Raw genomic sequence first — 22264 nt, forward strand, 5'->3', positions numbered from 1 at the left:
TTTCAGAATTCAGAACATCTCATCTCCATGCATTTCCATCAGCCTGCCCCCCCCCCCCCCCCCCCCCCATCATGGTAAAGATGGCACTAAGAGCCATCTGATGTTCACAGGAGTCTCAGGAGAAGCATCACTGTGTCTCCTCCGTGGGGAGATATTTTAATCATACAGCGGAAAACAAACGTCAGGCTCTCGGCGAGAGCACAAAGTGCGATCCATCACCGCTTCCTGCATGGATCGAGGGCCACGCCGGGCTTCAGTCACGGAAAGGCGCTCAGAGGAAAACACGTAAAGAGTGTGTCGGAACAAGGTGTGCCACACACACCCGGTGTGATGGATGAAGCAGACCCTGACCCCGAGTCTCCTAATGTACCGCCTCCTCATGGATGAATTACAGGCATCCGCAGCAGCAGACAGTACAGAGGACTGACTCAAGTCCTAAAAGACCTCTTTGCATATTCTACATGTGATCAGCAGGCTGGAAAACCAATGAGATACTGGACCACTGACAGCAGTGTCCTGGCCTCCTGGCCCCGGGTACCTGGGAGCACATAAATCCAGGTGGGCGGTTTTGTAGTTCCCCAACTGATTGAGTATAATTAATTAATCTCAAAAATTACAGGCAGAACCACGGCCCGTCTGTGCTGGGCACAACAGCAGTTACCTTACACTGTCACGTTCATGACAGGTAGTGTTCTTTATCGTTAAGTCTTTGTTAGCTGTTTAACACCCTCCGTACTCTCCAACATGCCTCTCTGTAGTAAATCTGTAGGGTTTTTTCTCATCCCAGGATTAAACACAGCATGTGATGTGAAATGTTTTTTCCTTGCAATGCAGCAGTGGGATGGGGTGTGAAAGGTGTCAGTCGCTGCTCACCCTTCCCCCCCCCACCCCCCACCCAAGCAGGCACCATAATGTGTTTGATGAGGTTTGAGAAGCTGCCTTATTTCGCCGGATACCTTCCCGAATCTCACGCTTACTCTATTCTTGAAAAAACTGACGGCAACTCCTGGGAGATGATCCCAGCACCTCATGGTGCCCGGCCCAGACAACAAGGGACGTCCAAGGGAGGAGCCGCGATCTGGGAATCGAGGAACCCACAGACAGCAACTTTTTCAAAACAAGGTACTTACAAAGAGTAGAACATGAAGCATACTTCCATCATTCTCAGCGAGGTAGTATCTACTGTTAAAGCCTTACATGTCTGCCTAAGCAGGATGCTCATTACGCTGGACTCACAGAATAGTTGTTGCTAGTACTGCTGTCATCTTCACACTAATGCTTGGGGGCTTATTTGAATCTAACTTGAATGAACGCACAGTCTGCATCAAGCCGGTCACCTGGTACTACACAAGCCCCGCCTCTTCTCAGGGCACTCCTATCGTAAGCCAGCGCCCCCGCCCACTCTCCATCGCCCTACGTCTGAAGCAGGCTCCCATATAAACACATACACACAAACATCTTTCTCTCTCGCCTGCTCTCTCTCTCCCTCTGCTCTCTTCATCTCTGACTGCCTGTGCACCAGTTAGTGAAGATTTATGGCCTGGAAGTCAAGGCTGCCTGCCATCCATTTCTTTTATAAATGACTGTCTATATCTTTATTCCATTACCAGCTCCATCAAGCCACTTCCCTCGCTCAGAACCAGGGAATGCTGGGATTGGAGCTTCCGCAAGGGCGGCCTCATGCACAAAAATTGTGAGACCACACCACCCCCCCCCCCCCCCCCCCCCCCCCCGATCCCTTGTTCATCTATGCGTAACATGCGAGACCTTGCCGTGCATGAGACACAATCATCACAGGCGATTTCGGGCGTGGTATACAGCAGATGTAAATATAAGGGCTTTCAGCAGTGCATGCGGGTCACATATGAGAGCGTGTGGGAGACATAGCTGCTGTCACGAATGCGTAGAAGAGCAAACATGTCGCTGTCAGGCATTTTCAGGCAAAAGCCTTCCCCCCGCCACTACTATGGTGCGATGGATGCAGGACAGAGACCTTAGACTGAAAGAGCTGTTCCAGGACGTGGCCCTGCCCCCACAGGCTGCATGCGGTGTGTTGCGGGGCCGGACCCCTCAGGTTCAGGGTGAACATGGGGTGAGCGGCTTATCTGCCGAAATCTCAGGGCCCTCATAGGAAATGTACTGAACATGACTGGCAGACCCGCTGCTTCCAGCACCGTCTGGCAGGAAGCTGGCGTGTTTTGACACGTCTGCATTTTACCCGCATGCCATTTTCAAGCGGGGGGGGGGGGGGGGGGGGTGGCTTGCCTACTGGGGCAGGAAGGGACAATTCTTTATTTTTTACAAAGATGAATCATTAAATCCCTATTGCAGCAGATACCCAACGCGGTTCCCCGGATCTGCGTTGAGGTTAAACAGTAGGAATCAGCGAATCACTGCGGGTCTCGGTATGCATGTCATTACCGTCCAGAAGGCGGTGCTTATGGACGTAATCTGCCCTCACAAAAGCCAATATGTCTGACACTGGCATCCCGTCCAAAGTGAAGGGCAGCTCTGTGTCCTGTGCTGTTCCGATAGGCCCAGGCTCCCCATTGTTCCGACCAAGATAAACGGTTAGAAAATGCATGGATGGATGGAATCTGTCTGAATACGCTGGGTGGAAGATGAACGTCGACTGAGGGATTTTGATTACGACCTGCTCTGTTCTGGCAGAGAGCAGGAGGTGTGTGAACATACATTATTTGTGTGATCTGTGGAGGCAGGAAAACACAGGAGAGCTTTAAAGAAACAGAGCAGATAATGTGGTGTGTGTGTGGGGGGGGGGGGGGGCAGGCAGGGACTGCTGACAAACCAGAAACTCCCCTCAGGAGAAGGTCAAAGGACAGCGCGGCTGTCTTGTGTGGATCTCAAACTTTTCTGCGACCCGCGTCAAATAGCCGTCCGATATAAACAGTCGGAAAGTTCGCCCATTCGTAGAACTCGATCTTCCAGTGCAAGTTAAGGTATGACAGAAGGGTCCCTTCCCCTGGTGATGGACGGTTTGTGCCACAGAGAGCAGGGGTCCGGGTGGCAATGTGCTCTCCCCCCAGAGCGAGATAAAAGTAGGCCAGTGCACCATGATGGTAACTGGGCCTGATTTATGACAGCCCAGAGTCCAGAGACCAGCTGGGGGCTGGCAGAGAGCCGGGCTGCCAAAGTGTTAAAGTGGGGGGGGGGGGGGGGGGGTTTCCCGGAATCGTGTGGAAGCGCATGTATGTGTGTGCACCCTCACCCTCAGCCACCAAACAGCAAGACCTTGAAGCAGCAGGAGCTGCAGCCTCAGGAGAAGCGTGGCAGGTGTCTCCTTCAGCAGCACATTTACCCCAATGCATGGGAGCCATAGGGATGCACCGGGCGCATAACCAGCCGATGGGAGTCATTTCAGATACAAACGCCTGCTTCTCACGAGGAAGAGTCCAGCCGGGCTACCGACCATTGGTACCCACCATGCTAATGAGATAACAAGCCATGCATGCTAATATGCTAACGGGAAATGCTACTGTGTAAAAAGGCCGATATGGAAGGAAAGGTCAGCTTCCACTGACAAAGTGAAAACATTATTGCTTCTTTCATAATTGCATTGGACACATATATAAACATACATGTACCTAATAAGGTGGCGCCCATACCTTCCATGATGGCCCCCGTGACCCGGCATAGGACAAGTGGGTATAGAAAATGGATGGATGGATGGATGGATAAATAAGGTGCTTTTAGGGACAAATCACTTCACACGTAAAGGCGTGAAGGTTATATTTACACCTAACAATGTATATACACCTTCTGTATTGTTCGTTTTTACATTTAGGGTGGGCAAAAAAGAGGACTTGTTCAGGAGGAAGATTATTGGGTATTTAGGTGAGCAAAAGTGCTAAAGTAAACTGTTAAAACCCATAACTGCTGTTTTACCTGAGCCTCAGTCAGCATGGCCTTGGAATGACCACAGAGCACCATCAAAGTGTGAGCCACGGGAGGCAAGAAGGATCTTGTCACGCCCACGAATATCACACTGAGCTATCAGCCCCAGACGGACTGGAGGCTCCGCCCCTTAGTCGCAGCCTGAAGTGCCCCTCCAGAGACTCAGCTAGAACAGAGGGCAGGCCCCAGGACTCCCGTCCAAATGCTCTTCCTGCCTGAGAGCCCCCCTCTTTCGTTCCTTGTGGCAGGAACACCTAAGAAAATGTGCATTTGTGAGACATTTTCTCCAATTTGAAATAAAGGCCCCCCTTTATCTAGCTTTCTGCGTCTCTCTTACACACAGGCCGCATACAATACATCTGTGGTACGTTACGTGGTAAAACGCAGCACAGCAGAGGTCAGCCTTTCTTCCTTGTCTCTTTTTCTCTCTCAGGATGGTGTAAGATAAACATGTTTTCAGGTACAGTCCCTGCACTAATCTACATCTCCTTTTACTTGGCTGCATTTTTAACAGGAAAAATAAAACACAAACACAGGTCACAGTCAAAATTGGGGCCGGCACTCTCACACGACCTCTTTCCAAAAGTTTAGTCTGCAAACCCCAGTCGGTAGTGGTAGTGCTCAGAGTTCTCATTGGCTATAATAAACAAACAGTGATGGTGAACTGCTCTCCTCATTGGCTGAAGTGAGGAAGCAGGCATTCTTACTGGCTGCAGTGAGGACATGAGCGCTCTGTTTGGCTGCAGCCAGAAGACAGGCTGTCCAGCCAAGCTGGGATTTATGTCTGATTATAGAAGCTGGGAGTAGATTCCCCCCGCCCACCTCCTGCTCCTGACAGACCATTTGTTCTACAGTCATTCAGCCAAATGAATTTACGTTTCTCCCACAGAAGGGTGACTGAGCTCAGATACATAAATAAGGGCGTGTTGACACAGGACAGACCTACAGTGAGAGCCCAAAGGCCTAATCGGACTGCCTGGAAAATCAGAGGATACCCTGAGCCCCCCCTCCCCCACCACCATCCACCAGCGCTTGAAGTTTGGGGGGGGGGGGGGCAGCCCATTCTCTCATTTCCAAACCCGTACACAACCACACTGGGAATTTTCTGCAATAGGACAGAGATATAAACACCAGGTCTACCAGTGGCAGAAGGGAGGTCCCAGCATATTATTTTTTCATGAAGAACAATCAGGCTTTTTAAAATCTTTTTCTTCACAACTGCTTTTACTCTGGTGCTTATTTAAAAAAAATTTCAATATGGGCGTATCATGTTTATTTAATCAACAAAAAAAACAAAACAGTGAAAAAAGAGCAGAGTATCTGACTGAAAATGCATTTATGCATGTTTAAGGGCGAGTAACGAAAGCTCATATAGGTATATGGGATTTAGCTCCGTCTCCTGATGGATTAATGGTTAAACTTTAGGCTGTGCTGAAAAAAATGAAAAATACAGTTAAAAACACACAAGGAAACAGAGAGAGATAGAAGGGAAATTTAAAGCACGTTTTTTTCAAGGCTTCTCTCATTCTCTTGATATTGAATCCACGTCGGTACATTAAGCTTTTCATCCATCTTCCATAACTGCTTATCCAGTGCAGGATTGTAGGGAGGCCGGAGTCCCCCCCCCCCCAATCTGCTTAGAGCACAGGGCAGAGAACTCCCTGGAGGGTTTGCCAGTCCATCAGAGGGCATACAATGAGACATCAATTGTAAACTACGCGTCTGCATTTTTGCAGAAAACCCACACCAACACGGGGAGAATGTGTTGCAACTCCACACATACAAGTAGCTGAGGCAGGAAACGAACCCCCAACTGCAGAGATGTAAGGCTACACAGCATCCCACTGAGCCAGCATTACATTAGAGCACACATCGTGAAAATAAGTCTGGGTTAAATTGAATTCAACTAATCCAATTCAGACGTCAGATGAATCCAATGAGATCCCACAGTCCAAGCATCACTGCGAAGAGAACGAAATCAGCGTGTGTCGGTAAACTGAGCCCTGGAGTGGTGGGGTTCTCGAGTGGAACGAACAAGGTGTGACAAGCGCCGAGCGGGAAAGGCACAGCTGCTTCAACGGAACCTGCACGAGCGGCTCGTCTGATCCAAAGCCGCAGGACCAGAGGGCGTCAGACGCATACCGTAGTGCTACAGCCTCAGACTCAGCTGCTCCTAGTCCAAAGACGCAGCGGACATCTCAGCGCCATGATGGATGGCACTGCTGCAGTGAAGAACGGCAGACGAGCGGAATGGTGTATGAATACGACAGGCTCGTTCAAAGACTGACACGGTAGCCACACGCCTTCCCGGTCGGGGGCTTGGATCCGGCCCCCGGCTCTGTGTGTTCCTGTAGCTCATGTATTCTCTGGGTCTTCCTCATACACATCAAAGATGTGCAGTTAGGAAAACTGGCATCTCTAAATTGTCAATAGTGACTGTTTGTGTGAGCCCCGTGATGGACTGGGCAGGGTCCAGCATGCACCACTGCCTTGTACTTTATGCTGGCTGAAACTGCATCAGATAAACTGTTAGATGGATGGATGGATGAATGAATGGAAATGGATGGAAAAACATGTGTGTCTGCCCTGCAATGCCCTGTGGTTCCTGGCACAGGCTCTCTGTGACCTTGTATTAGATAAGCAATTAAGGAAGATGGATGGATGGATGTATGTATTGAGGTGCATCGTTACTTGAAGGCTCTGCAATGCTATCTGCTTCCTCAATAGTTCCTTTAATTCAGAGAAATTGACATAAGTCATAGTCTTATCCTTTGCCCTGCATACGTATCTTAGGGTGGGTATCTTAGGGTCAGAGCCTGACTGACTGGGTCCTGACCTTGCACCCTTGCGGGCAGGCACAACAAAGCACCGGCATGACGAAGAGCCACGTCCCGCGTGCGTGTTTGACAGCGCAGTGCGTCCCTCCGCCGGCCTAATTACGGCAGCTTCGGCGTAACCGCTAAGTCCCGCTTGACAACGCTTCGATTGGCTGGCTGCAAAAATGTTTTCATTCCCGGCGTCTCCCCGGCCCACGCTGGCACCTGCCATCGGTGTGAGATCTATTTAGATGCAAAGCAGTCTAGCAATCTCTGGAATGTCACCCCCACCCCTCCTACCCCCCGCCTTCCCGGGCGTCCGTGTGATGAAGCATTGATGACAGTTACCACAGCAGCAGGGAGGCCTGGTTAACCACCACAACACCGGAGAGAAACATGCAGTACCGTAAGGCTCATGTTAGTGATTGCTCACCTGGCTAACGATCATTGCATTCTAACCCTAAACCTATGATAGTCATTAGAAATCATAGAAAAGCAAGATCGACAACTACTTTGCTTAAACTACTTTCGTTAAACAATCAGGAGAGTGAGACTACAAGGAGTCATCTGTAAAGCACTCTGCGAGTTTGAATATATATCAACGGTGCCATTTTTCTAGGCTATTACCATGAGATGAAGATTGGCAGTGAGTCGCTGTCAAGTCTGACTGGCGGGATGGGAATGGGACGCATGGGAATTAGCTGGCAGCGAGGGGGGGGGGCGCGGTGGTGGGCATTTCTGCAAGCTCCATTTCATCATGAGGCACCCTCGGGGGTTTGGGGACGCAGGAATAGATGTCGTGGATTTCAGGGTCTTCTTGGAGGATGACAGCAAGGCTGACGCACACATACCTTATGCGGCGACTGAACGCGGTGCGAGGGATTCGGAGAGCATGGCGGCGTGTGGATTTGTCACGATCGGTTACAGGATGAATATGAGGAGCCCACTGGCTAGGTTAAGCTAAGAATGGCCTCCCTCCATGATGAGTAAAGACCAAACAAACCCCCTGAATTTCCCCACCCACTAAAATGCAGGAAATGCTAGAGTTCACGAGGCATACGGACTGTGTGGAAAACAGGTGCATCTACCCAGGGGTGACTCCACATAATTAAACAATTAACATTCCTTCATGCCTGGGGTGCTGTATAAAAATGCCCTGGTTAACATTAAGAGACCTCAGTGACTTCGTGAGAAGAATGACTGTGGGATTATTCAGCTGGCTGATGTCTCATGAGGAATCGTGGCTAAGGTGATGTTGGCAAGAAACCATCAACTAGGACCAGCTGCCAATGAAATTGTCTCAAGCATGGCCGAGCGGTTTCATTTAGACCAGCCTGTCAAGAACTTCGGACAGAAGGATACTATGGGTGGGTTGTGATATATCAACCTGTTATTACACCTAAAAATACCATTTTACCAGTACGGTGGCGTAAAAAACACAGAAAGCAGTCTCTCGAGCTGTGGAAAAGTCACATAGCAGGATATGTCGCCTGTCTTAAAGGCCAGTGAATGAGTACGTGTGTGATGCTCACTAAAAGAAGGTTCCAGAAGCTTTGTTACATTGCAGGGTGCATTTATCTGGCATAACTTAGGTCCACTAAACACCATGGAGGTTAAAGGTGAATCCCAAAGCTGTTCTCGGTCATCACGTTCATCCTGGAATCTCAATCCCGCTTGTGGAATTTTCCAGCAATATAATGTCCACTAACACGGGGGATGAAAGGCTACTGAGTGATTTTATGCGCATCAAAACAATATTAACCATATGTTATGCTTGCTCCGGTTACCAGATCGCAGCCCTGAACATTCATGGAAGCTTCTGGAGTGACGTCTGAGATGGCGCTATCCACCACCATTAACAAAACAACCAAATGATGGAATTGCTTCTGGAATATCATCTCTCCAGATGTCCATCTGCTGGAGGAATCGACGCCAAGGCGGACTGAAGCTCTCCTGCTGGGTCTTGGTGGCTCAGCATCCTGTTAAGATTTCATGCTCCTTCTCTGTATTCAGTTTTACTTGGTTGGGTACAGAGAGCTCTAAGCTACCTTATGTGACCTTGTTCTCCTCCATGACCATTGCTACAACCCACTCAAACCTCCCTTGAGGAATTCTATTATCTTATTAAGAGCGACAGCGCCGTATGCAGCCAAAGACGATGCATGCACAAAGGAACAAGGATCTTACTCAATCACCATGCTAAATGAGGCGGGCTGACACACAGGCACGCACTGTAATTTCCCAGGGTGCGATTGCAAACAATTTCTGACACTATTTTACCCCCCGCCCCTCCCCCTGCCAGGCGCCTGGTTTGACTCCTGCCATTTGAAAGGGCAGTATGAGCATCGCAGTTACCCTCGAGAGGATACTTAACCTGAATTATCCCCGAAAAAAAAAAATTAGATATAAAATTTCCCGACATTAATGCTGAGCCGCTTTGGGTTATTAACGACAGCTAATAACAATAATAACGCGGTGTAATCTCTCCCAGCGTAATCCCATCTGCCGCAGTCCTGCCGTACCTTCAACAGGGCAGAGTTCATTGGGTGTTAAACTCTAAGAAAAACACGCAGGCGTCCTGGATTGTGTTTTCGGAGGCGCTAAGCGTGGCTGCAGGTTCGGGGGGAACCTGCATTCACTTGCCAGGAGAGATTAGCGGGCCGTTTCCCGCACGTCCTGATTGATCATCCCCCTCAACACCCCACAAGTCGGGGCGGCATCATCTCCGTGGGAAGGAGCTCTGTTATCGAGGCGCGACATGACGGATTGGCCCAGACGGCGAGGATTGGCTTAGCGCCGGCGGGAAGGACGGCAGGCGTGGAAGACAGGCCCGGAGAAGCTTCGCCCGCGTGACGAATGCACTTGACCTCGCTTGCTTTGGTGAGACATTTCCAGCGGTATAGAACAGGCATTAATAATGTCAAGGGGGGAAATAGACAAGGTTGAAATTGTGCGCTGAGGAACTTAAGTCATTTAAATAAAGCAAAACTGTACTATGACTGAATGAATGTCAATTTTGAGGACACGTTTTAAAAAGGGAATGAAATGCCCAGGTTATCTGCAGAGGGCAGGGAGCCCCTCCGCTCCCCCGCAGCTACATCTCAACCCCATATATGGGCATTACACCTAATTAACATTCCCCTGTTCTCCATATCTGATAGGGCAAAGCAAAGGTTGTTAGCTGGCGATGTCCCAACCCCATACCTTCTTTCACATTTCGACTGGACAGAACAGACACGACCCAGCCTGACTAAATCATCCAGTCAGAGGGAGGTCGCTCTGATTCTGCTGTATTCTCATTATTAAAGAGACGGAACAATCAGGACGTGGGCCTGGGGCTGTGCTGACAGAAAGCACCGACAGCAGAAGAGCTTTTCACAGCTTGAAGATTTCAGCTGTAAATGGCTGGTCAGGTGGTAAGGGCCAACCGACGCACTGTCAGCTGGATTTTCCACGTCTGTACCGATGTTCTGCTTTTCGCCAGTCTCTCAGGCGAGTGACAAAACGACACTGAAATAAGTGTTACCATCCTCATGCAAGTGTCCAAGGACAAATATTTTACATTTCATTTATCTTTGCCGTCTAGGTACAGATGAAATTACATTTAAATAGTTGGAGATAATGAGTGTGAAACACACCTGCATGCTTGTAGACTCCCTCTGGCAGATACTCGTGTGTCTTTTACAGCCTTTGATATTGAGCCGTTGCTGAAATCTGTGACATCGATCGAGTCGTTAGCACGCCCTGATGCCAACAACAGCATCTCTGTGCAGCGGCATTCCCCATGACAAGGCAGCCTGTGGCCCTCCGCGTTTACTTCTCAGGTTATAAAGTACGATGGCTTCCCCACGTCGACTGAGACAACTGCATGAGCAAGAATCTCATACTGGAAGACGCCGACGTGGAGCAGTTAGCACGAATTCCGGAAAAGAGTGCCATAGATGACAAAAGCACAAGGACAGGCTTTCCAGTGACAGGCTTTCCAGTGACAGGCTTTCCAGGAGCAAAGAGGCACTAACTAAAAAGGCCTGGAAAGACCTAATTAATCGGTCGGAATTCTGAACGCAGAGACTCTGATGTAACCCACGGCAACATGAGACCATCTGATGTGCGGTATGATTTTAATTTTAATCCCATGGTTATTTGATGAAGTTGACCATCTCACGCAAGCTGGGGTAATGCGTTGGGTTCGAGTGATTGACCCTGAAGTATGAAAGGCTGCCATCGGCTCCATCCAGAGTGTCTCCTCTGCTTCCTTGGGATTCCGTACGTCTTTCCAGCAGGCCCCCAGACTTCAGCCACGGCCCATAGCTATTTCCGAGCTCCTCTACTCTTACCCAGCTTACAAAAGTTCAAATATCTCATTATGCGCCAGAACCATTGGATTACATACACATTTATAGCAATAAAACCACATAAACGGTGGGTGAAAGTGAGCCACGAGCCCATCCCAGGAAGCAGGGAGTGTGAGGCAGGGGGCACACTGGACAGAATGCCAGTCCACTGCAGGCCACAGACTCGGATCAAGACACCAATTCACTTGTTCATGAACAACAGGGGGAAAAAAAAACCCCGGCAGGAGACCTGCACAGGCATGGGGAGAACATGTCCACTCTGCTCACACGCAGAAGGGATTCAAACCCCCAAAGCTGGAGGTGTGAGGTCAGAGTGCTGCCAGCTGCGGCAACGTGCCGCGTGTTTACAGTACCTGCACCATAATGCACAAAAAAAGCCAGCGACATACATATGTAAGAGATACTAATAAAAACACATGGAATCGCATTTTGCCTGGTGAATCAGCCCATTTTACATGGAGATTGCTTGAAGCCTTAATCCTCTTTCTCCCAGATTTATTGTCGGAGGCTCACCAACATGACAACGATGAAGCGAGCTTTAATTAACAGCGCAGACGCCTTCGGTACCTGCGGTCAGAGCCGTCTCCCGCGGCTTCACTACGTGTAAATAATCTTAATGGCATGTTTGCCTGCGAACACGCGCTAATGACTCGGCCTGTCACGCACATAGAGAGTTCGCATTGCCCCACAATGTGCATTCCATCACATGACAGCGGCCAGCCAATTAAAACGGCTTAACAAAACATGCCAGTGCTGGTAAGGGTTGGCTGCATCCTATGTTAGTCCTTCACCATAAACTGTTAAGGCTGGGCATGTCTGACTGTTCCTGACAGCAGCAAATCTTCTGTGAGAAGTCTAGTTTCATAACTACTATGTAACCTTCACCCCATGAAGTGCCACTAGACCCTTACATGTCCTTCTTAGGTAAAGAGCAATGAAATAAATAATAAAATATTGTGATCGTTTAGTGCTCTGAAATTAACCTTTTAATCTAATCAAAAGGTTGTGCAACGAGAAAGAGTGTCTGTGGCAACCATCTTGAAAAAAAACTAATTTCCAGAGCAAATCCCAATGTTTTATTCTATATCAGTACATTTTTCTGACCAAAAGCTGTCTGACACTTGCGAACAGCTAAAAAGCCTTTTTCATACCTCCTGCAGCTCTTGATAAAGTTTGTTCCGGGACATGGCAGCTGCCCTTGTGTGAGTAAAAGGTTCTGGATGCTTCTAGGACAGCAGCAGGTGTACATCATCGGTCCTCACCAGTACCACTCGCCCCTCCTTCACCCCGCAACAACCCCCCCAGGGCCCCCCCCCCTCCCCGCTCGGCTGCCCGAAAATGGAGATGAAGTCCACCCACGTCCAGCTGTGGCATGTGTTTACGTTACATTCATTTTCATTTGATCTCCCCTGTGCTGAAACGGAGCTCTCTCCCAGCGCTAGACACGCAGCGAATGGCCCCCATAATTCACTGCAGCACCAGCCGAGCCGACGGCTATTTAACAGTGCTGGGGGAGGGGGCCTCTGCCCATATGTGGAGTGGTACCATGGTTATCCATGGTTATACCGGGAAGATGGAGCCCGAGGCCAGTGTGGGTGTAGGTGTGTGCATGTCACTGTGCGTGTTCCCACTACGTGTTCCCACTGCATGTTCCAGTGACAGCACTGCCTGCCGGTTAGTGTGTGTTTGCGTTTCCCTGACAGCGTGTGTGTGTTTGTGTGTGTGTGTGGGAGGATGTCACTGTGTGTACGAGTGTGTAAGATGCAGGAAAACAGAGACAATCCACTTAATTAATGTTTCCAGACTTCAGCACAGTGACTCAGTGAAATTCTCTCCCACACTGCGGTTCTCTGGTCGCCTGCTGCTTATGCGTGTGTATAAATGCATTTGTGTGTCTATGTACCAATGGTCACACAAAGGTATAGAAAAACCTGAAAAAGAGGATGCAATAAGATCCCCAACAAGATCAAAGCCATTCCCCCACATTACTATTTAAAAAAAGAAAAATATATATTGTGACCACATTTGAGTGTCACAGATAGGTGACCTGCCTATGCATCCGCAGCTCGCCTGTCCTACCAGCCCGGCTCACAGATGGATGACCTGCGTATGCGTCCGCAGCTTGCCTGTCCTACCAGCCCGGCTCACAGATGCATGACCTGCCTACACCTCCGCAGCTCGCCTGTCCTACGACCCCAGCTCACAGATAGGTGACCTGCGTACGCATCCACAGCTCGCCTGTCCTACCAGCCCGGCTCACAGATGGATGACCTGCGTACGCGTCCGCAGCTCGCCTGTCCTACCAGCCCGGCTCACAGATAGGTGACCTGCCTATGCCTCCGCAGCTCGCCTGTCCTACCAGCCCGGCTCACAGATGGATGACCTGCGTCCACAGCTCGCCTGTCCAGCAGCCACAGGACTAATAACAGGGCAGCTTAAAAAACAATAACATCCCGCCCCGTGTTCAGCCTCTCCATTAGCACAAATAAATAATCTCACTACTGAGAAGGAAACACGGTCATTTCCATTAATAAACAATTCTTACATTTCCTCCAGGGTTTTTGTCGTATTTTCTCCGTGCCGTACAATTGAGAGGGGGTAGAAAGAAATCCAATTATAAGAGCATAATAATAGCCATCTCTTACACACAGGAAACTTCCTCTCCCCCAAATGCACGAAAAACAATTTTCTTCCACTCGTTCATGTGCTGGGTACAACCTTGGATTAGATTTGATTGCATTTTTTTTTGTCAAACCTACAATTACCCATTATGCAGTCACAGGCAGTGTCGGGTACTTGGCTGACCCCATTTGCGGGCAAAACCAAAACCCTCAGTCACGGGCTTTTAAGTGCAAAACACGGGAAAATGAGGTTAGTGGCTTTTAGCGTGTTTTTGCCATGTTTCCGTGCATGTACCTTCGAGGGGTGCCCATTAAGATACTTAGCAGGCTCAGGATGAGCGATCAGAGATTGATCTGTTTTGATGGGCGGCGTTTAAATAGTGGTGGGCCTTCTGCTGGGAGCGGCCTACATCAGCAGCAACGCCAGGACCGACAGCGGAGTGAGGAGTGTGTGGGGCAGAACGACCCCAGTCGTGGGCAGAGAACAGAAAAAAATCACATCAATGGGAAGGCAGGAAGAGGACAGCATGGAGAGGAAAAGCCAGAGGATCTCCATCCTCTCCGCTACGAGGATTTGCAGACTTGCACAGGATCGCGCGGATGGGCATGTGTTGGGGAACTTCAGCTCTCGAGACAGGTTCCCTGCAGTCTCCTGTGCTGCGTCACCACGACTACCGTAGATGAAAACGCCACCTGAGTGTCTGTGCGCCTGCTCCCTCTGTCAGGTTATTTTTACACCGTGTGCTACCCGCATGTGGAAGCTGGCCACCGGTCCCTTACATAAATAAATCATTAATTCATTAAAACTGATTCATGATTTTATAAATAAAAAATCCTGGATTTATTTTTAGTATTAGTAATAATTACACACAAAACCACACTGGGTAACAAGCTTCCCTCCGGGCTCACACACACCAGCCACTAGCCAAACAATTCTTCTAAACAAGTATAGACATTAATTGTTTGTGAGCAAAATATTAAGCCATTAAGCTGAAAAAGAGTTCTCTAAAGAGTTTTAAATCACTAATGAAGTTTAGGGCCTCAACATCATAATGTGTCCATATAATCCAGCAGATATTCTGGACAGCTGAAATGCTGAAACCATTTGGAGTGAATCCTCAAAAAATGATGATGATGCCTAGCGCTTCTGTCAGGCCAGGCTACATGGGCTATGGGAGAAAGTCACCTAAGACACAGAGGCTCAGGTTAATTCAAAAGATGCATGGAGGACAGATAAATCACCTCACCCCCTGCAGGGCCAGGCAGCACCGCAGGGCAAAAATAAAACATGATTACCTTGCAGGTCATGTGACGTGCTTTGCCAAAGGGTAAAAAAAAAACAAGATCATTCCAGGGAATACAACCATTTGACCGGAGTGACTGCTGCCGTTGGACAGACCTTGCTTTCCGCTCCTTATTTGAATCCCTTCGCTGTTAGCTGGGTTAGCGCAGATCAAACAAAACGCACCGTCGCCACACACAGTGAGCTTCTGTAACATGACAGATTCAACTCTGACAGGCTAGCTAGCAAGCTAATGGTGAAAATCGGCAGGCAAGCTAAGAGGCTAAGAGACAGACAGCAATCCGACGGTTCAAAGCCCCAGGTTTAGTTTTCCCACCTGTCTTTACAGACATCAGACTGTACACACACCGTAATGCTATTCCTGGTGGACTGCAATGTGTGCAGATAAATACAGAGTTTATTTCAAACAACAACTGGAACACTGAGAGGCCCGGATAGCACATGCTAGGCACACTACGAAGTGTTACATGAACAGCTGCATATACTCTGTCATTCCAGGACTAGGACCTTGGTCCACTGGCCAAGAAGACTTGCGTTTACTCTGGATCTGCTCCTGGTACAATTCAGACTATTATTCATGAAGCAGCAACCACAGCAGCAGACGCTCACAAACGTGTCCGGTCACCAACTTCCATACAAAACAGGAATCTTCAGCTAGCGTTCCCATCACGGTTTCCATGTCGCAGTTATTTCCAGGGCATTCCTGGGAGTTTGTGCTCAGAAGGTGGAGCGCTATTAAAGTCAGATCCCTTTGGCTTATTTTACTGAACATTACTGCAAAAATGCAAACAAGGAGGTTTCGCCACCAATACTCATAGAATCATAGCATCCATTGGGTTTAAAAGGAGCTAAAAGAAACAGCTGAATAAGGTTGGTGTGACCATCTATCCCGCATGGACACACACCTTCACTACTGGGAGACTCCGTTCCCTTTCAGCTCCCTGCCCTGGCTGACCTGCATCGTAATAAAGCAAACGGTTAAGTCAATCACCCTGAACCATGAAGCCCTTCTTTCCTCTCAGATGTTTGGTTTCCAGGCTGAAGAACAGAGGGACCAACTTTACGGGAAATGCGGGGATCTCATCCGGCATGTGAATCCTGATGAAATGACAAGCATAAGGACGTCGCTGAGGTCATTGCTTATAGCATCTCATGAAAGAGGTCTCTCAAGAACCCCCCCCCCCCAACCCCCGACATATTTTAGGAACCTGTAGCACTCCCAAAGCAAATTTTAGAAAAAAAAAAGTGTGATGCTGTCAAAATGAAAATGAAATGTAGTCACAGATGATGGATTCTATCCGCTCACTGTCAGATTAGCTAAGCACAGACAACTGACGATGACAACGTATGTATACCTGCACAAAATGAGAGCATAAACACATCTGTCTACATTCAGACATGGCTTATTTGATCAGAATCTTAAGCCTCGGTCCCTCATCCATTACAGGGTACTTGCACTCACATGTTATACAATGAAAGGGCTACGTAAACTTACAGATTTACCTGAAAGCACATCTTTGGATCGCGGGAGGAAGCTGGACAACTTGGAGAAAATGGAACCCGCAGAGAACAAGCAAACTCCATCCTGGCAAACCTGGAGCCAGAGTCAAGCTCACAGCAGCTTAGAACAACATTAATGCGACAATTTCACCCTCAGTCCTGCTGAATGATCTCAGCCGCTAATGAAGATCGAGCACTAGCCAGTGGCGGGATCACTATGTGGACACAGAGAATCTGTCTGTGATGATTGCAGGCGCGAGAAGCTGTTGATACTGGGAAGCTACAGGAATGCAGGGATATAGGGCGGCTGGCGGGCGAGTCAGGGTGACCTCATGCGTCTGGCAGAAAAGCGGGCTATCAGGTTCCTGAAGTCGAGGCAGGTTCCAGGCTCTGTGCTGCAGACATTCTCCAGAGCCTTTCTCTGGAGGCCAACTAAGCAATTGCACACTCTGAAAAGCCTGCAGGACGCTTCCATCCTGCCAGATAAGCTGAAAGAGTGTTCGATCAGTGCTACGTTCTTGACCTCCACATCACTACGCTCCTGAATGTTAACCTAATGTTACCCCCGCCCCTTTGACACCATGGATTATTCTCTTAATCCAGTGTAGCTTCAAGAAAATGTTTCCTAGGAAAAATTCTGCAAGGTGAGTGTTTACGCATATACCAAAAGGTGTGATGACCTTGGATGACCTCTGGTTAACTTAAAGTTTGCCGGTATTTAAAGATAAGCAAAGAAATTGAGGATATAAAGTAGGACCCTTAAGGGTTAAAAACAAGAGCCTGGATTACTGTTGCGTAGTCAACTAACATGGATGTGGATGCGGAACTCAGGGCTGAATTATAGCATGACAAGCTACAGCATCACATTGCAGTACAAGTAGTATCTTAGCCATGGAACCAGCACTGAACTTAACACTCGACTAATTAACTTGCCCAATTAACAAATTCATTCATCCTTTGTTTTTGCTGATATACAATCTTGCTTAGAAGACGATTTGAAGCGAGGCCTCACTGCTCTTTGCTGAGCTCCGTGAAGTACCTTTGACTTCCAAAAACCTTCCAGGGAAAGACGGATTGCTGAATGAGCGGATTTATATTCCAGAGGCGCCAACCTCGGCGTTCCTCCGTTGGGCGCATTACATAAACGCTCCCGCTGTCAAGTACTGGCTGAAGCTTAGACCCATCTAAGAAAACTCTGCCTTTTGAGTGCAGAGAATCGCCTCATCTGATGCTGCCTTGGTGAGAAGTTCACATTTTTGATGAAGAGCAAATAAAAGTGCCTTGCGGTTTTTTTTTTTTAACCGACGGCTGCTTGTTGGAATCCACGGAGCATACAGCAATTACGCTCATGAACAGCTGGCATTCTGTATCAAAGTGATGACTAATGAAGGCAACCCCGTTCGTCCTGTGACTTCATGCCAAAAATAAAAGACTTGATAAGGAGCAGATCTGCATAGGACAGTAGAGTCCTGTCAAAACAAATCCCACTCCACAACTTGTGGGTCTAGTCAATTCATAGCACCCATTAAGCCATTTTAATCGGTTTAAACACAACTCTCTAGCAATCGAATGACAGATGCATTGCTTTTCTAATACTACATCATAAAAAACTAGGACAGCAGGTAACATTGTTCTTGTAAAATGTTCCTGGCGGTTCAGCTGTAAGTAAACAGACAGGTAAAAGCCCTAAATATATCCAACTCTTTGTCTATATCACAGTTCTGAAGTGACTGTGAAAAAGCAGCTTCATGGTTTTTACGTTTTAAACAAATTTAATCCGCAATATAAGGCACCAATACTGTTATACTAAATGACACATTCCACAGTCTGAAACCCGTTTGCATAATTAGCAATATGTTGCAGTTCTCTTGCCACATTAACATTAACATGACTGTGCCAGGTAACAGAGAAAGTAGCACAGAATATGTATCATCATCTCTCAATATCAACCCTACACATCCATCCATCCATTTTCCAAAATGCTTATCCAACTGCGTCGCGGGGGGTCCGGAGCCTATCCCGGAAGCAATGGGCACGAGGCAGGGAACAACCCAGGATGGGGGGCCAGCCCATTGCAGGGCACACTCACACACCATTCACTCATGCATGCACACCTATGGGGAATTCAGCAACTCAAATTAGCCTCAGCATGTTTTTGGACTGTGGGGGGAAACCGGAGTACCCCGAGGAAACCCCACGACGACATGGGGAGAACATGCAAACTCCACACACATGTGACCCAGGCAGAGACTCGAACCCGGGTCCCAGAGGTGTGAGGCAACAGTGCTAATCACTGCACCACCATGCCGCCCCACCCTACACATATACCAGGTATTTATATAAAATAACATAATACAACAACTTTATGATCCCGGCCTGTAGTATAGCAACTTCACCGGCTTACAGAACGTAAAGCCCTGTACTATTAATGAAAAAACCTGTCAAGCTGGCTCCTATGTGACAATTAATCTAAATATAAAAATGCCAAAATGTTAAGTGAAGATGGAAGTCAAGCCTGATAGTTTCACATAATGAACCTTTCAGGGTTTACTTACTGAGCAGCAGTCTTAATAAAATCTCAATAAAATTTTCCTTTAATAATTTTATTAATTGAATGCAACCTTTTGACGTTCACGGACTGGTCATTGAAAAATTCCACGCCCTGGGGGATTGTCGGCAAATAGATTGTCAAGTTTTCTCAAGTTTGACCACTTCCATTTTTTCCCAGTAAAAACATTAAAAAGGTATTAAAAAGGTACCACAGACTGGAGGCTGGGAACCCCTACTTTAAACAATGTGGAGAAAATGTGTTAATTTCACAGCTTAAAGGGAGGTTTACTGGTCAACTTTAGGGAGGTTTAATAAATTAACCAGCAATGTGAGCATCATTTTAAATATATGAAGCATAAAGACATGCACAGAAACACACAAAATTAGTTTTTAAGGATTATCAATGTTGTATTAGTTACCTTGGATGTTCAGTATGTATAACCGTCACTGCGGTCCGTTTCACTGAGTGGAACACGTTCAGAAAATAGATGCCGTGAGCTGTCCTGCCTGAGAGCAGCTAGGCCCTGAGAATCGGAACATTAACTAAATGGACGTGCCAACCTCAGCTCTCATTTGAAGGATAAATACCACAGGTCAGGCTCTCATTTATAAAGGAGAGATGATTCAAGCTTCTCTGAAAAAGAATTTGAAACATCTCATATGAGAGCTGGGAACAACCCTTAAACTCTGTCCTCAGTTTCCAGACAATTGTGCCTTTTGCCCCATATGTGTGTGTGTGTGTGTGTGTGTTTGCTGCCAGGTCTATTGCAGCTACATTCTAATCACTGTTCACACGGCATGCAGATTGGCCATCTGCCTCTCTGACAGTCCACTGCTGGCCTGCTCTTTGCAAATAAACCTGCCAGTCGACTGGCCACGTTGATGGTCCCACCTAGCACAACGCCGGACATTCGCCGTGATCGTTCGCTTCGTACAGCCGTATACTCGTGCCGGGGCGGGGCGGGGCTAAGTCCTGAGGTGCATTGCTGAAACTCTCACCAAGGACTCTCGCCAGGATGTTGTTTAAAAAAAAAAGGGAGTTGTTAGAGCTAAGGCATGCCACAAAATTTTGTTTGCGGTGATTTTTCATCATAATGATGAAAACGGTTCGGCTCAAATCTAGGCTATTAAATAACTAGTCCTGCTAGGTTCCTAAGTCAGGTCACATTTGCACAAGTGGCTTCAGTATAGTATAGCACAGTATAGTATAGCACAGTATAGTATAGCACAGTATAGTATAGCACAGTATAGTATTCTCACACCTTTCGCATTATGGCTTTGAATGCCACCCTGCTCTATGTGTGTGCAGTTCCTATGTTATCCTCACATCACACAGAATTCTTCCATACGCTCCAGAAACTTGAAGCTGATCAACTGGCACCTCTAATCTGCCCATAGCATGCATGTGTGCCTGTGCTCTCTTCCCGCACATCCTGTGTGGCATGTTCCTCCGCCCTGTGCTTTCTGGGAAGATGGATGGACTAATGGTTCAGTACACTGACCAACCGTGCCATACACATAGGAATAACAGGGAACTGTACACAAAAATAACTGCACAGTCTAATGTAGCTTCTCCCAGACTGACATGATTCGCTCTCCCAGATGCTGTTGGGCACTCCTTCCCAGGCGAAGGGCAGGATGCGCCCCACTTGTACTGTCAACCTGGTCATTTATCATACTACGTTTATTTTTTATTTCCAACATGCAGCACTAGTCTCTTTTGATAAATGCTTCCAGGCACCCCCAACTGCAAAGAAAGGGCTTGAGGCAGCTTGTGAAGTTCTGCCAAGCAAGCAAGATCAGATAAGGTCGAGATGGTCAAGACGGCAAGAGCGCGGCCGCCAACGTCACGCCTCCCCGCGCCAATCCTAGTGGAAACGTTTGTCAGACCTCCTAGGCCCGGTCACAGCAGACATGCCTGAGCACGTCCCCGGAATTCAGACCGTAATGAACTTAACCCAAGCAAGACACAAGAGAACGTTGTGGGGCTATTCGCCTAATGACATTTTTAATGGAAAAGTCTTCATTTATTCCTAGATGCATTGCTTTGCATAAAAGCAGTTGAGTTCCAACAATGGTAATTTTAGCTCTTTCTCTCTTTCTGGGGTGCCCTCCATAGTACCAGCAAACGCTCACCAAACACTCACACACCTCATCAAGACCTCTTAGAGGCCAGAAATCATAATCACATCATTTTTTACCCATTCGGAGATCTGGGTGATGGAGCAATCTCGACTCCTTGGTCAAAACTTCCGAATTCTTTCCATATGTCACGAAAACTACTTTTCGGGCTACATTTCACCCCAGACATGCTGAAGCTGTATTTAACTAAATAAGCAGCTTCATTAGCATCAAACTTACTACCAAATCTGTCGATTAAATGCATAGCCGTACTCTTCCTGTTAGTGTAATCTCCGAGCACGTTGCCATCTTAGATTATCCTTGAGAAGCATGGCTGTATTTAATTGGCTGTACTTACCATGGCTGTTAGTGTGTTCATGATCCCTGTCCTAAACAGCTAAATAGATAAACATCAAAGAAAGTCCCAAACATACAGCTTGGCCTCACCTGCAGCCCGTATTTTTTTAGAGACCATCCTACCCAAACTGCAGAGGTCTCAGGCTATGCTGTTTGTTCCAGTGTTTCCGCCTCCAGCTGGGTTGCAGCAAAGCAACTTGCTTGTCCATGTTTAGAACAACATGCTAAGGACTGTCTGAATTCTGCGATGCATGTTTAATTTGCTACATTACACAGGTTTGAGCTTTTTTGAGCTTTGCTCTGATCATAAATAAGCTTATCTCTCACCAACATCACCACCGCCGACCAGAAAAACTACACCAAAAAGCAGGCTGTAGAAAAATATTCTTAATGTGTAATATCATTACAAGATGTTAAAGCTGGAGCAGGAGTTTTTAATCAAAGTTCTTAAGCATAGTGTTTGTGCCAAAATGAGCGGCATCAGTGGATTTATTCTCGCTCTCACTGAAGTCACGCAAACACAAAGATCACACACTTGTTTCTGACAACGATAGGCTATCAAAAAAATTCAGGAGCGCAAACACGAGTCAGTTCCGCAAGTAGCATTTCACACTCGTGGCTGAACTGGCTGCATTTAATGAGCGCAGCACCGTTTATATTTGAGATCTTCAGAGCCGCCCATTTTGCTGGACTAAAAGTGCTCCACTGGTTTCTGGTCTGCATGGT

The 22264-nt window shown here is 47.7% G+C and overlaps 1 protein-coding gene across 1 annotated transcript in view; it reads right to left on the reverse strand.

Annotated features, from left to right (window-relative positions):
• The window catches only part of LOC125719182 (RNA-binding motif, single-stranded-interacting protein 3-like), a 99780-nt gene that overhangs the window by 71871 nt on the left and 5645 nt on the right, over window positions 1–22264 (reverse strand).

This window comes from Brienomyrus brachyistius, chromosome 23 (genome assembly GCF_023856365.1).
Source record: "Brienomyrus brachyistius isolate T26 chromosome 23, BBRACH_0.4, whole genome shotgun sequence".
NCBI lineage: Eukaryota > Metazoa > Chordata > Actinopteri > Osteoglossiformes > Mormyridae > Brienomyrus > Brienomyrus brachyistius.